The following is a 12,792-nucleotide window of genomic DNA, read 5'->3' as shown; positions in this document are numbered from 1 at the left end:
CCTTTGAAATGTGGGTTTTTCTCTGGAAGTTTTTCCTTGTACGATGTGAGGGTCTAAGGACAGAGGGTGTCATTTTCTCATACTGATATTCTGAACAAACTGTGCTGTTGTATTTGCTGTAAAGTGTCTTTAGTGTAGGGTATTTTTATTATATGTACAGCACTTTGGCTCGACCAAAAATCGTTTAAAAATGTGCTATATAAATAAAACTTGATTTGATTTGATGCTCATACTTTTACTTTTACAATCGTTTGCTTTAATATGCAGTATATTTTTTGTATATTTTTGTGTTTGCTTCCTCCTGCTCCCTTTCGGACATATACTGTATGATTCATTATTATTATTAATATGAAGATATTATTAAGATAAGATAAGATGTTACTTTATTGATTGAACATTTTAGTTTAGAATGTGCTATCCCACGGTAATTCAGAAGGCTCACAGGTCACATTCCGACCATTATTTAAAACAATGGGTGCTTTCATAATAATGATGAGAAACTATGAAATAAGAAATGAATCAAATTAAAATGTAATTATCATATCATATATTATATAGTGTATTGTATTATTAAGTAATATCATACATTAACCCCATTATAGCAGATGCCACATTGAATGGATGAACACATTTATGCATCAATAATTACAACAGAGTATTTCTAAATACAAGTTGTAATCTAATCCTCTTATTTTACACAATTGACAGACAGTGTTATTTGTACGTCAATAGTCATATATTGTCATAACCTTTTTGTGTGAAATAATTAATATTATTATTATTTCCGCCCACTGTTTGGCGAGCTGCATGAGAAACTGACGGGCTGTCAGGAGAGAGAGAGAGGGAGAGAGGAAAAGAGAGGATTGGTTTCTCCCGTGTTATTATCCAAAGTGAATGTAAACTTTTGAATAATGTACTTATTATAGTGATGAACATTAAAAACAAAGCACGTTGGCTGATTTTGGACCCCCTCACTATTTGTTTTCACTACTTTAATTAAATGTTTGATAAGTGCATGCAGATCACAGTACAGTATGCTCGTTCAGTAAAACACGTACACAGATAAATTATTTTGTATTCCAAAAATCAGGAAGTAAAGTCCCCTGGTTTGTGACAAGATGTGAAGTCAACAGATAGTCACTCAGAGGGGGGTACTATTTCTTTTCAAATGCATATAGGCAATGCCATTCATTTACATGTAGGCAACACTGCCCTTCCAGTCAAGAATTTGAATGGGATGGGGAGACGTGTGTGATTAAAAATGAGTGGCCAAACTAGGACTTAGTTTTTCAAAAGAGAAAATGCAGATATTACAGTCATAAAATAAATGGTAGACATATCTGTACTCTTAGTGCCAAGTTGTCTCAGAGAATCTGCATTTCCTAATGTGGGACAGTTCTGTGCAAAATGTGGGACACTGAGGCTTTTTAACATAGACTTTTCAGTCACCTTAATTCATGTAATGAAAACATCTCAGGACAGTAACACTGAAAGCTAAATGTGCAATACCATGTTCAGCTATGTTACTATTTATAATGTTATTGTTGTTACAACAGAAGATGTTTTTCTTTATATTGAAGTTAAATGCATCAATCTGTGACACTTTTATTTTGTAAGATAGCAAGGGGGGGCATATTGTGATAACCAGGCCTGTCATAAAATGCACCCCACCCAAAAAGATGTTTGTAGGGGCGGCAGTGGCTTAGTCTGTAGGGACTTGGTCTTGGAACCGAAGGGTCGCCGGTTCACATCCCGATCGGACCAAAAAAAGTGAGCTGGTAGCTGGAGAGGTGCCAGTTCACCTCCAAGGCCACTGCCGAGGTGCCCTTGAGCAAGGCACCTAACCTCGAAACTGCTCCCTTGGCGCCGGGTACCTGGCAGCCTCTCTGCTCTGCCACCTCTCCTATCTGCATGTGGTTGTGTGTGTGCATGTATATCCTCTGTGTTTGTGCATGTATATCCTCCCCTGTGTGTGTAATGTGTGTTAACACAACAGAGTGGGGAAGGAAAGAAATTTCCCTGTAAGGGATTAATAAAGTGTATCTTCTTCTTCTTCTTATTAATCCCACCCTCAAGCATGTTTTAGGGTATAGTTGTAGGACTAGTACCAATGAATGGAGCAAGTTTCATGAATGTGACACTTTTATTATGTAAGATAGCAAGGGGTGCATAACGTGGCAAAAATATGCTGACAAAGACTATGTAAACATATATTTTGATTATTATATGACAAATATGTAGAATTAAACAATACATTTTAAAGCACGTGTATACAGACAGGACGTAACAATAATTACAAAAAAAAAAAGATTAAAAAAAACAAAAAGTGAAAAGGAAGTGACGAATGAATTTCGACACCACTACCATCAAATACGGAGCGAAAAGTTTAACCACAAGAATCAAGACTATACGAGCTACCACTAAACAACTCACAGTCTGAAAATTACCATTAATAAAAACCCTGAACGTTTACTTTTCGTTTTAAACATCGTTTTAAGGTGTAAACGTGTCATTTAGGAACTGCGACAGCATAAATATGCGAACACAAACCTACAGACTGCTGGAGAAGAGATATCACAGGGGGGGGTTGGGACACACACATTCCGATGGCCAATTAGTTTTAAACAAAGAGTATACTCAACATAGGCCTACAGTAGGCAGGGGGGTGGGGGCTGGTGAACGGTATGGTCAATGTTTGTAAACACTGTGACATTTTGACTTTATTTGATCATTTCAGTTAAAAACTAATGTTCATATTTCTCTTTTTGAGAAGAGCAATATGAATATGTTAGTGGCTGACCCAGCCCCAAGGTCTGTCACAGTAGTGCGGGAAAGAGAAGTGCACTGTTTTGCCTGGCTGGACCTGTAATTTACAGGAGAGTGCGCGCTACTAAAGAGATGCGCTACCATGGAAACCAAACAATGGTGTAGCTGTATTGAAGTCCGAGTGGAAACGGTAGCATTTGGAGCGTTATGTTTGAATGAAACAGCCAGGTCGTGACTCACAAAAAAAAAGTGTTACTTCACTAACTGTAAGCTTGTCACTCAGTTAAGTAACCTACAGTTAACTTAACTGCTGGAGAAGAAAGATCGGGGGGGGGGGGGGGGGGGGGGTAGAGAGCTGTGGCTGATGGGCCATTAGGTGTGTAAACACACAGCATTCAGACTGTTTAAAAAACGGTAACAACGGACTATTTTTCTTAGTGGATGCATGTCAATTTAAATCAATACATACAACTATTTTTTTAAATCAATAAAAACATTTTCTAAATCCATAAATGCATTTCAATTAATATTGGGAGTCATGTCATTACTACGCGTCGGGATCCTGATCTGCCTGACAAGGCTCCATTAAAATATAAATATTTTTAGTGAATTACTGAGTTTAGGCACGTTAATAACCTTTTAATGAAGTTGAATACAGAATATTCATATTTGTCAGTGATTTCATGTCAATTCGGCAAACATAAACATAAATGATCGTGGTGAAGATGATGATTAAATTAGGATTAAAAATAGAGCCGGCTGCATTTCCTCTCGTTTGTTTTTTTCGACTAAACAACATTATTTTGTTAAATAACAACATGGTGATGTTTTGTAAATGATTACATGTCTCTTATTTAGCACAGACTATGATCCTATCCGTGACATATGGATCTTAACAAAGATCCGCTATACAGTAGTACCAGACATACTGGTATCTGTATCGAAGTTGATTTCACATGAGCTCCAGTGTGGAACCCCACTGTACCCCCTGGTGGATCAATGATCCATTGCAGCTGGCTTCACAATAATTACATTTATTTATCACGGGGGTGGTCTCAAGTCAGACTGGAGGCAGTCTCTTGATCACGGGCAAATCACGGGCCGTTCACGGGCCGTTCACGGGCCGTTCACGGGCCGACCACGACCCTCGCGTTTCAAACTGTCCTAAATTAGCTACTACATCTGTATGTTCTTTTTTTTCATGCACAAAGATGAAAAAATCCTTAGTTTGTTGTAATTCATGCATGAAGGAGTTAATAAATCACACACTGATGGATCATCACTATATTGTAATTATGTATATAGGCATTTTCTATCAAGACAAAATGTGGGGTCGGTTAGGCGGTACTCGGCTGAGAAAATGTTTCAAAGGGGGTACATTACTGAAAAAAGTTTGAGAAGCACTGCTCTAGTCAATCGATACCTCATTATTTATGGATGATCATAAATAACCCAGCCAGTACAAAGTGACAAATTAAAGTTATTTTGTGTGGCAGCAGTGCTTATAACAGATGTGGTTCTTTCCGGCTCTATACCTTGATTGTCTGTGTGTTACAAGGAGTGTTTTCAGGAAGTGAGACATGTCATGAAGCGCCAGACATGCAGTATTATTAGCTGGGAGCCCGGCTCACACCCCGAGCCACCGCGCTGTGTGATTACGATTGCCCCTGCAGTTCAAAACAGATGCTCTTCACCGGCACTGGCATCATGGAAGAGCCCGAGGCAGGCAGCTATTTTGGGTAAATTAGTAAAGACAACAGTTGCTCCCCAGGTTGATGCTGCCATGCTGGGTTGCGGTGTGAGGCGACAGAGTGGAAAACACAGACTCAACCTGGGCAGCGCAGCCCCGCGGGCGTTTGTCATTTGGAGGCGCTCCAGCCGACAGGTGGCTGCTGTGGTCCACTGCTCCCCCTGCACCTCATCCAGGTAATTAGCCATTCAGCTCGGGCACGCAGGAGAGGAGGGCCGTCATTGACAGAGACAGGTTTAATGAAGACAAGCTAGCAGTGGAGACGTGGTTTTTGTACATTTCTTATCTTGATATTCCTAAAAATGTCACTACCTGCTCTACGAGAAGGCATCTGTTTTTACCTCTAATAGCTAGAATATTTACTCGTGAAAAAATAGGTGTAATAAACCTCTTGAAAGAAAGAGCATTGCTAGGAAATACTAAATTCTTCATAATCATTACTTTATGGAAAGCAAGCATTTATGTTTTTCACTTATTTTGGAACATAACTCCTTATATCATGTTTAAGTTGTTTTATGTATTTGTATTGTCTTTGGTTGTTATCTTAATTTATTTTGTATTTCTATTTGTATTACATACACTATCTTGTCTTTTCATTTTGCCATAACTCTATCATTTACAATGTTGTTTGTTTGTTTTTAATCTGTAAAGCCCACTGAGACAAACATGTTTTGTGATATTGGGCTATACAAATAAAGATTGATTTGATTTGATGATTTGAGTGCAACAATTCAGCCTGCTGTTAGATGCCTCTAGTTTAATCTTAAAACTAAAGTTTGCAGCTGAGGAGAGTGTTGCTTTGTTTACTGAGAGAAAGTGTTTTGTTATTTTGGTGAATTTGGGGGGAAAGAATCAGTCATTATCTGTGTTTACTCTCAGTTCCTCCATTGTAGTAAATAAGACTTCTTACTAGTAGTGTTACAATTGATGACTTTGTCTCAATGTTCAAAGTTACTGTTTGAGTTTCTGTCTGTCAGTACACATGTTATTCATCAACATTAGTTCTCTAGCCTTCTGTGGCTCCAGAGAGAGCTACGCAAGTGGACTAGAAGATATAGAAGAGTTTGAAAGAACTGAGCTCGCCGTACTTCTGTAGCTCGCTCCTCCTCTGTGCTAGAGGCAAGTGTCTCGAGGCTACACACCTGAATCTCAGATGTGTCTGCGGGTGAGTGTCCATGTTGGTAATGTAGGCGCCGGGTTTTGACAAGGAAGGAAGAATGCAAGGAATAGAAAAAGACTATAACTCTGGTCCAGATACATACATTTTAAGTTATTCTGTCCATCATAATATGCTGCAGGAGTGCAATGGTAAATGAGTGGCGTTCTATGCATAAAAGCTGTCATGATCTAAATCGCCTCAGGTCCTCACAGCAGGGAAGGCTGAACACTCAAAGGTGCTGTGATTGCTCCTTGACTTCGGAAAAGAGTTTATCAGGTTTTCAGGGAAGCCAAATCAGTGCACTTTTTAACCAATCCCTAGACTTTCTTGAAATGTTATTTTTTCGTTATAGAGTGGTCTTGTCTGTCTCTGTTAGTTCTCTCTTTTTGCAGTCTAAAAAAAGTGTTATATCACTAAACGTACCGTGTTTATCATATTAAATCTGCTCATGGGATACCGTCTGCACTATTTCTCTTTTAAATTATCTTTAATGCTCTTTTTACTAAATAAAAAAGCAGTGAGATAAAAATACATAAGCCTACAAATGAGTATGTGTCTGTACTTTGAAGAAGGGAAAAGTTCAGCCAGTTGATGGGAATATTTCTCAAAGAGAGAACAGTCACCTCCAGTTCATTAAAGGCCTGATTACCTATTTTATGCAATAGTGCTCGTATTCAGAATGATATACACTACTAATTATATTTAATTGCTCGGTCGAACCCCAGTAACCCCTCCAGAAAGAACAAAGCATTGACCTCCAACAAGCAAAGGTTCGGTAGTGGTAATGAGACGCATTATTCTAGAGCATTATTCTAATAATGACTTTTTCTATGCCCTTTTGGCTGTCTGAAGTTTTGTGAATGGGTATACGCAGACTGTGGTTGACGGAAATGAGCACTCTACTGTTTCAGAGTCTGAAGTTCTGTGAATGGTCTACTGGAGAGTTGTGGTTGAGTCAGTCAGCGTTGATGGGCGGTAAATGGGGAAAGCGAACTATGTAAATGGGAGCCTGGGTGGTGCTGCTCTGTTGGGAAATCAGGTGGCCATTTGAATATTCAACCCCAGGGCCAGCGCTCTAATTCCTTCCCCCTCAACATGCCACACAAGGAGAAAGGAAGTGACAAAATGGCAAGGGGAGCACAGGCAAGAATTTGCATTTTAATGTGTCTGTCGGAATCACTTTGGATAAGAGCCGGTAGTATGAGGGACCACACAACCCCACGGGTCGGCACCAAACAACCTATAATAGCCGCCGCCCTGAAAACAACATCTTCCGTGAGAAGAAGTTGTTGCGGAACAGGGAAGAGGGGGGAATCGATGTTGTTAGGAGAACAGAATAAGTTTAGATCCTCAAGGCAGATAAAAAGGCCCAGGTGGCCAAGGTGGAACAAGTAGACACATAGGAATAGTGGATAGTTCACACGTATACACTTTTTGAATCGCCTTCAACCGAAACAAAACAAGTACAACCTTGAAAGAACTTTCCCTATAAGCTTTGATGGTAAACTGCCATTAATTGCAATGACAGTCTAATTATAAAGATTGTTTTCCTGAAGGACAATTGCATTTTTCATGTCTGGAAAAACAACCAACTCCCCAAGCAATAACTGTGTAGACGCGATGTTTTTAAGGAACCAAACCATACAAGATCATTATTCTTTTTCCTTTGTCGTACATTATGTAAATATTTCCTTCCTTCTCCTCTTTCAACAACACAGAAGAAGCATTGTTTGGTTTTGTCATCTCTACAACTCCTAAGAGATGAAGATGGCAATTTGAAAACAGATGCCTGGGAGTTCATTTTCACACGGTGGCACTCTGTTATTGCTGTTTAATGTCCTCAATCTCATTGTCATTTGGCAGAAGGTGAGGTGAGTATCGAACGGCTTGATTTAATCAGTTCAATTTGATCCTTTGCCGTTACAGAGAGTATCTTTCCACCTATCGATGAGTGTGTGTTGTGCCCTGGCAGACGCAAGGACACTGAGTGAGTGGCTCTCAGACACTTCCCCTGTCAGGGACGGTCAGAGAGCAGACAGCCAGGCAGCAAGGCCAGACATCAGGATGCTATTGAGAAGCCAGAGTCATTCTAGAGGGAGACATTGTCGAGGCTTCACTTCATTGTTGGAGCCATTTTCTGCTTTCAAGGTGATCTGTACAGTACAGCTTAATGAGACTGCAGTCTCCTTGGTATACTAAGTAGCTGCCTCTAACTTTTTCAGGCTTTCAACAGCTTGACAGCTTATATATCAATGTATGTGGAGGTTTTAAACGTTTTAAAGCATCACTCTGGTGAACTTGAAAAGAAAAGTAAGGAGGTTGAATATGAAGATCTAGATGTGTGCTCTTTAACTAAAAGATAAACACATTGATGGAATGGATATACAAATCCATTCCACTGCCCATAACCTTACTTCAAACCAATTCACATAAATACAAATGTGAATACACACTCCACACTGCCAGGCTGTTTATTGTTTTTCTTGTATTGATTTCTCCATTTCTCGTGTTTCCTAACTGTTCATTGTTGTTTAATTGTGCAGGGAAACTTGTTTTTAACTGTGCATAATACAATAGACGCTTTGGCTTGGTATAAAAGAGTGACACGGCACCAGAGGGAAGAAAATTCTCAACAAGAGCCAGCCAGCCCAACCGTTAAGAAGTTAAAAAATATTGTCTGTGGCGGAACAAATTAGAATATGGCGAGCTGCCACTGACTGGGGGATTTTTTTTTTTTTTAAATGAACAAAAGCAGTGTTTCAATGCCCTGTCTTGGCTAATGTGTCAAGTTTTCTAAAAGTGGTTGGATGCAGTAAGAAGTTACCTCTATTGTACCTGCATCTACACTTAGTGATTTCACAGTGACAAACTTGTTTACATCACAGCAGCAAGAAGAAAGATGATCCTCTAGAGGTCTGGAAAAACAAGATTGGCTTGTTTTGAGTTGCTCTTTAATGAGCCGTTACTCTCAATGTAATGCTAATTCAAGTATATTCCATTCTACAGTGATTTTACTTTTCACTGCTGTGTGAAACATGCAGGTGCTGTTTCCACGGGAACGCAAACGGTTGTATCCCCTACTTTTGTCTTTCGTATAGCCCGTTCGTTCACACGAGGCCGTAACGGAAACGGACCCCGCAAACGAGGTCTCAAAGTGGATAGATCTGCAAACGGAACGCTCTGGGGGGCCAAACGGCTCCGTGTGTACGCCCTACTGTATACGATCATTTCCTGATAACGATGAAGCCATAGCCCCACCTCTCCCAACCTCTGCTGTGCACTGCTGTAGCTACTGACAGTAGCTACTGACAGTAGCTACTGACAGTAGCTACTGACAGTAGCTACTGTCAGTAGCTACTGTGAGTAGCTACTGTCAGTAGCTACTGCTACTGACCATGCTACAGATGTTAGTGCAAAATCTACAGCTCCTCTACCACAACCATCAGCAATAAGTGGACATGGAGAATTACATGAACTACATGTTGCTAAATCCACCGCGGGGCATAAACAGAAGGGCTACCATGGCAACCATGCTCGGGGGTCTTCTTCGCTGCTTTTGGTGTATTTTGTGGCAGAAGTACAGCGCCACTTACAGCCCCGGCATATGTACTACAGCGTCTCCAGCGCTCCCGAGCGGTCTCGTGTGAACGGAAGACTTTTTTGATATCGTATTCGGTTCGTTTGCGTTTCGTATGCGTTTGCGTGTAAATGGGGTCTAATGTACTGTAAGCAGGTACTCCAGGGTGTGTCAGTTCAGTAACTTTTGGGTAGGTAACAGGTGCAACGTAGCATACTTTTTACCCCACCCAATCACACCCATCATTGATGATGTGTACAGTCAGAGGTGCAACAAAAGTGAATGATTCAAAAAGATGGGGCAACAAACATGTATTTTATGTCACGACCTACCAATAAAGTCATTACACACGTCAGAGTAATCACTCTTTTTTTTCTTTCATAGAAACTGTCTTCTGTCCAATACTGACATCCTTTTTGATTACACTTCAGATCCTTCAATATGTTGCCTGCCAACCTCACATCCTTATTCAACAAAATACTTCACATAGCAGTTATCCAATGGTACCATTTATTAAAACGTCTAATTCTGACCCCTTTATGTTTAATGTTGTCACTTACAAAACAAATCCTCGAACCTAAGCAGAAAAAGGTCACGTCCCACTGTCAATGCAACAACAAATCCGATGACCGTTCCAAAGATCTTTTGAAATACAACACCCGTATACACGTATTAGGAAAATGTAAGAGAAAGATTGCTGGAAACAAAGAGTTGCCCGCAGTGTTAAATGTACAAGCTTTGAATGCCTACTCCCAACTTTGCCCATAAGTGTTTTATGAAGCAGTACAACATCACTTTACTCCCCCTGCGTTATATAAAGTGGACAGCCATTATGCAGACTACAGAACAAGGTTACTTATCAGGAAAATACAGCAGATTGCTTTAAGAGCCTTTATTTGAATTAGATATTTTTCAGAGGAGATGTAAATGTAAACATGGCAGAAGAATAAGGCGGAATGACATGCGACAAAGCTGGAACTGAACCAGAAACATTGCATCAATATGGTGCAGTAATACGGCGTGTCTAACTCAAACAGGCCACCAGGAAGACAAACACTTTTAGTACACACTTTTCCTCATGACTTTGTTGTTCAGATGCACACAACTTTTCTAACTTCTCCTATTTCCCCATTACCTCCATTTTTTATACCTCCAATATCTTTCATAATCTTTGTTTAGCCTCTCAGTCAGCGTGCCTAGCTCTCTCTCTGGGCCTTCATGTCCACTAAACCCTTTACCATTCTGTTGTAATCTGACCCGGCCTTCCGTGCCATTATTGCACTAGCTCTCCCAGATCCGGTCCTAATGCAATTGGAGGAGCTTTTCCACTCTCACTGTTTCCCCATTTTCACTTAATAAACCCCATCTCATTGTTTTTAGGCCACAAACAGAATTTCGCCTCAATTCAATTTATGCCTCGGCTGTGGGCTTTCGCAGAAACAACACCCTTCTCGCTCTGACACTTCTCAGTGGGGTTTGTTTGTCTGTTTGAAACTATAACATGGTACAAACACATAGAAGGGAGAGAAATTAAGAGGTAACAACTGGAGCTTTGCAAGAAAAGATGTGTTGCTTCTTTTATAAGCAGGTGACCCTTACTGTCACTGGTTTTGCCTTTTAATAAAAGGGCTGGAACGACGGAAAATTTAACTGTATCCCACTTGCAATTAACGTGCAATTACGTATCTGCCAACATGCAATTATGTATCTGCCACTACGTTTTTTTGCGCTACTAAATACTGCTCGTCACTGTACAGTATTTTACATTAATTATGTGACTGTCTATGTTTCCTGTAGTTATATAATTGCTCTGTTTACTGTTAGTGTACAGTTTTATTATTATGCTGCTGTGTTATACGTGTTATTGTATTTTTGTAACTCTGGCTCAACAATTTCCTTCGGGATAGATAAAGTCCTATCTTATCTTATCTCTTATCTTGATTAGGCTCAATCATTAGCTGTTATGTGCCAATAATGATGTGCCTTTTTAGTAAGTGAAAGGGCTACAGAGGAACAGACAAAATTATCAGAGCAGCCGAATCAATACTTCACAACTTCTTGTTCTCCCCCTCGGGTCGTGTGTGCAGTTTCCATTGGGGACACTTAATGCAGACTTCAGTCGGAGGAGATGAACCCTCACTGTGCTCCTGAGCAATCACTTCCTCCAGGGAAAACGGTTCCTGTGGGTTTAACATGCAGCTGATGGCTCACTTGATTACCTACAGCTCTCTCCACTTCCGTCTGGCTGTTTCCCTCCACTCTCCAACTCTGGTTGTTTTCCATCCTCGTTTGACCCTATTGATTGCCCCAACCCGAGTTCCAGCCCGCTTGCCTTTTCTTATTTATTTGCACGGTTAATCTGCAACACAGCATTGACCCATTGTCCTGACAATGAAGTGGAAACAAGCTGCATTGGCTGAATGAAAAGCATGGCAATTGTGTTTCAATTGCTCTGCGGCAGGGAAAGCAGCCATGTCACAAGGTTAGCCAAGCAAAATATTTCAAGACTCCCAGGCCATACTAACACCAGAAAAATAATCAATAGTCTATTTATAAGAATAGGTAGCAGACTAAAAATAAAAGGTCTGGAACATAATGCACTGCAAAGTATATGAACTACTTCAAATGTATCAAAAGTTATCAATAAGTCTCTAATATCCACCTTAAGCGACATTAAGACATCATATCCAAATTCAGGAGCCCTGAGAAGAATTTCCATTAAGGTGCTCTTTAAATACTGCTTTTATGTTCAAGTTCAAGGCTTTTATCGTCATGTGTACATAGCTACAGTGTAGTTATGTCGATGAAAATCTTAGGTCACAGGTTCCTCCAACAGAGCAACACAATAAAACAGATAAAATAGTGCAAGTAAATACAATAAAATAGAATAGAAGTAGTGCCATAAGAGTCTATATACAAGTGATACATAATTCATAAGTTGCAAACAGGTGAATGTTATGGATGTTTCTTTAAATACTGCTTTTATGAGGATGGGGAGGACGTGAGGTCACAGTGGCCTTTAAAACACCAACATTGAGTGGAGATATTTGGCAAATTTAAAGAAATTCCCTCAAGATATCACGTTAATGAAAATAGGGTGTGGGAAAAAACATAAAGGCTCCGGCATTATGACCCTACCATCTCTTGCTTATGGATCGTGAAAAAAGGTGTAGAAGTATTGCAAGACGCCCAATCTCAAACATTTAATATTGAAGAATAGGTAAAAGGTCTCCATTTATTTCTCTGACATGTCCTTCTTCATTTGTTTCCTAGAGCTACTGTTTGGCCCCAAGTGCCATGTCAAACTGGCTGTTCTGTGTTAAAGTGACATTAAGACAGCTGCTTATAATACAGCTACATTATATTTTACCAGACACCTGCAGTACATGCTGTATTATTTGAATGTTAGCTGCTTGACAAAGGCTCACAAAGGCTTTTCTTTTTGGTCTTCAGTGTTAAATGGTTCAGAGCAGGTATATATTTGTTATGTTCTCCATTTCCTTTCTCATATTGTGAGTGGCAGACAGGAACCGGCAAAGG

This window comes from Trematomus bernacchii, unplaced genomic scaffold (genome assembly GCF_902827165.1).
Source record: "Trematomus bernacchii unplaced genomic scaffold, fTreBer1.1, whole genome shotgun sequence".
NCBI lineage: Eukaryota > Metazoa > Chordata > Actinopteri > Perciformes > Nototheniidae > Trematomus > Trematomus bernacchii.
This window is presented reverse-complemented; position numbering follows the sequence as displayed.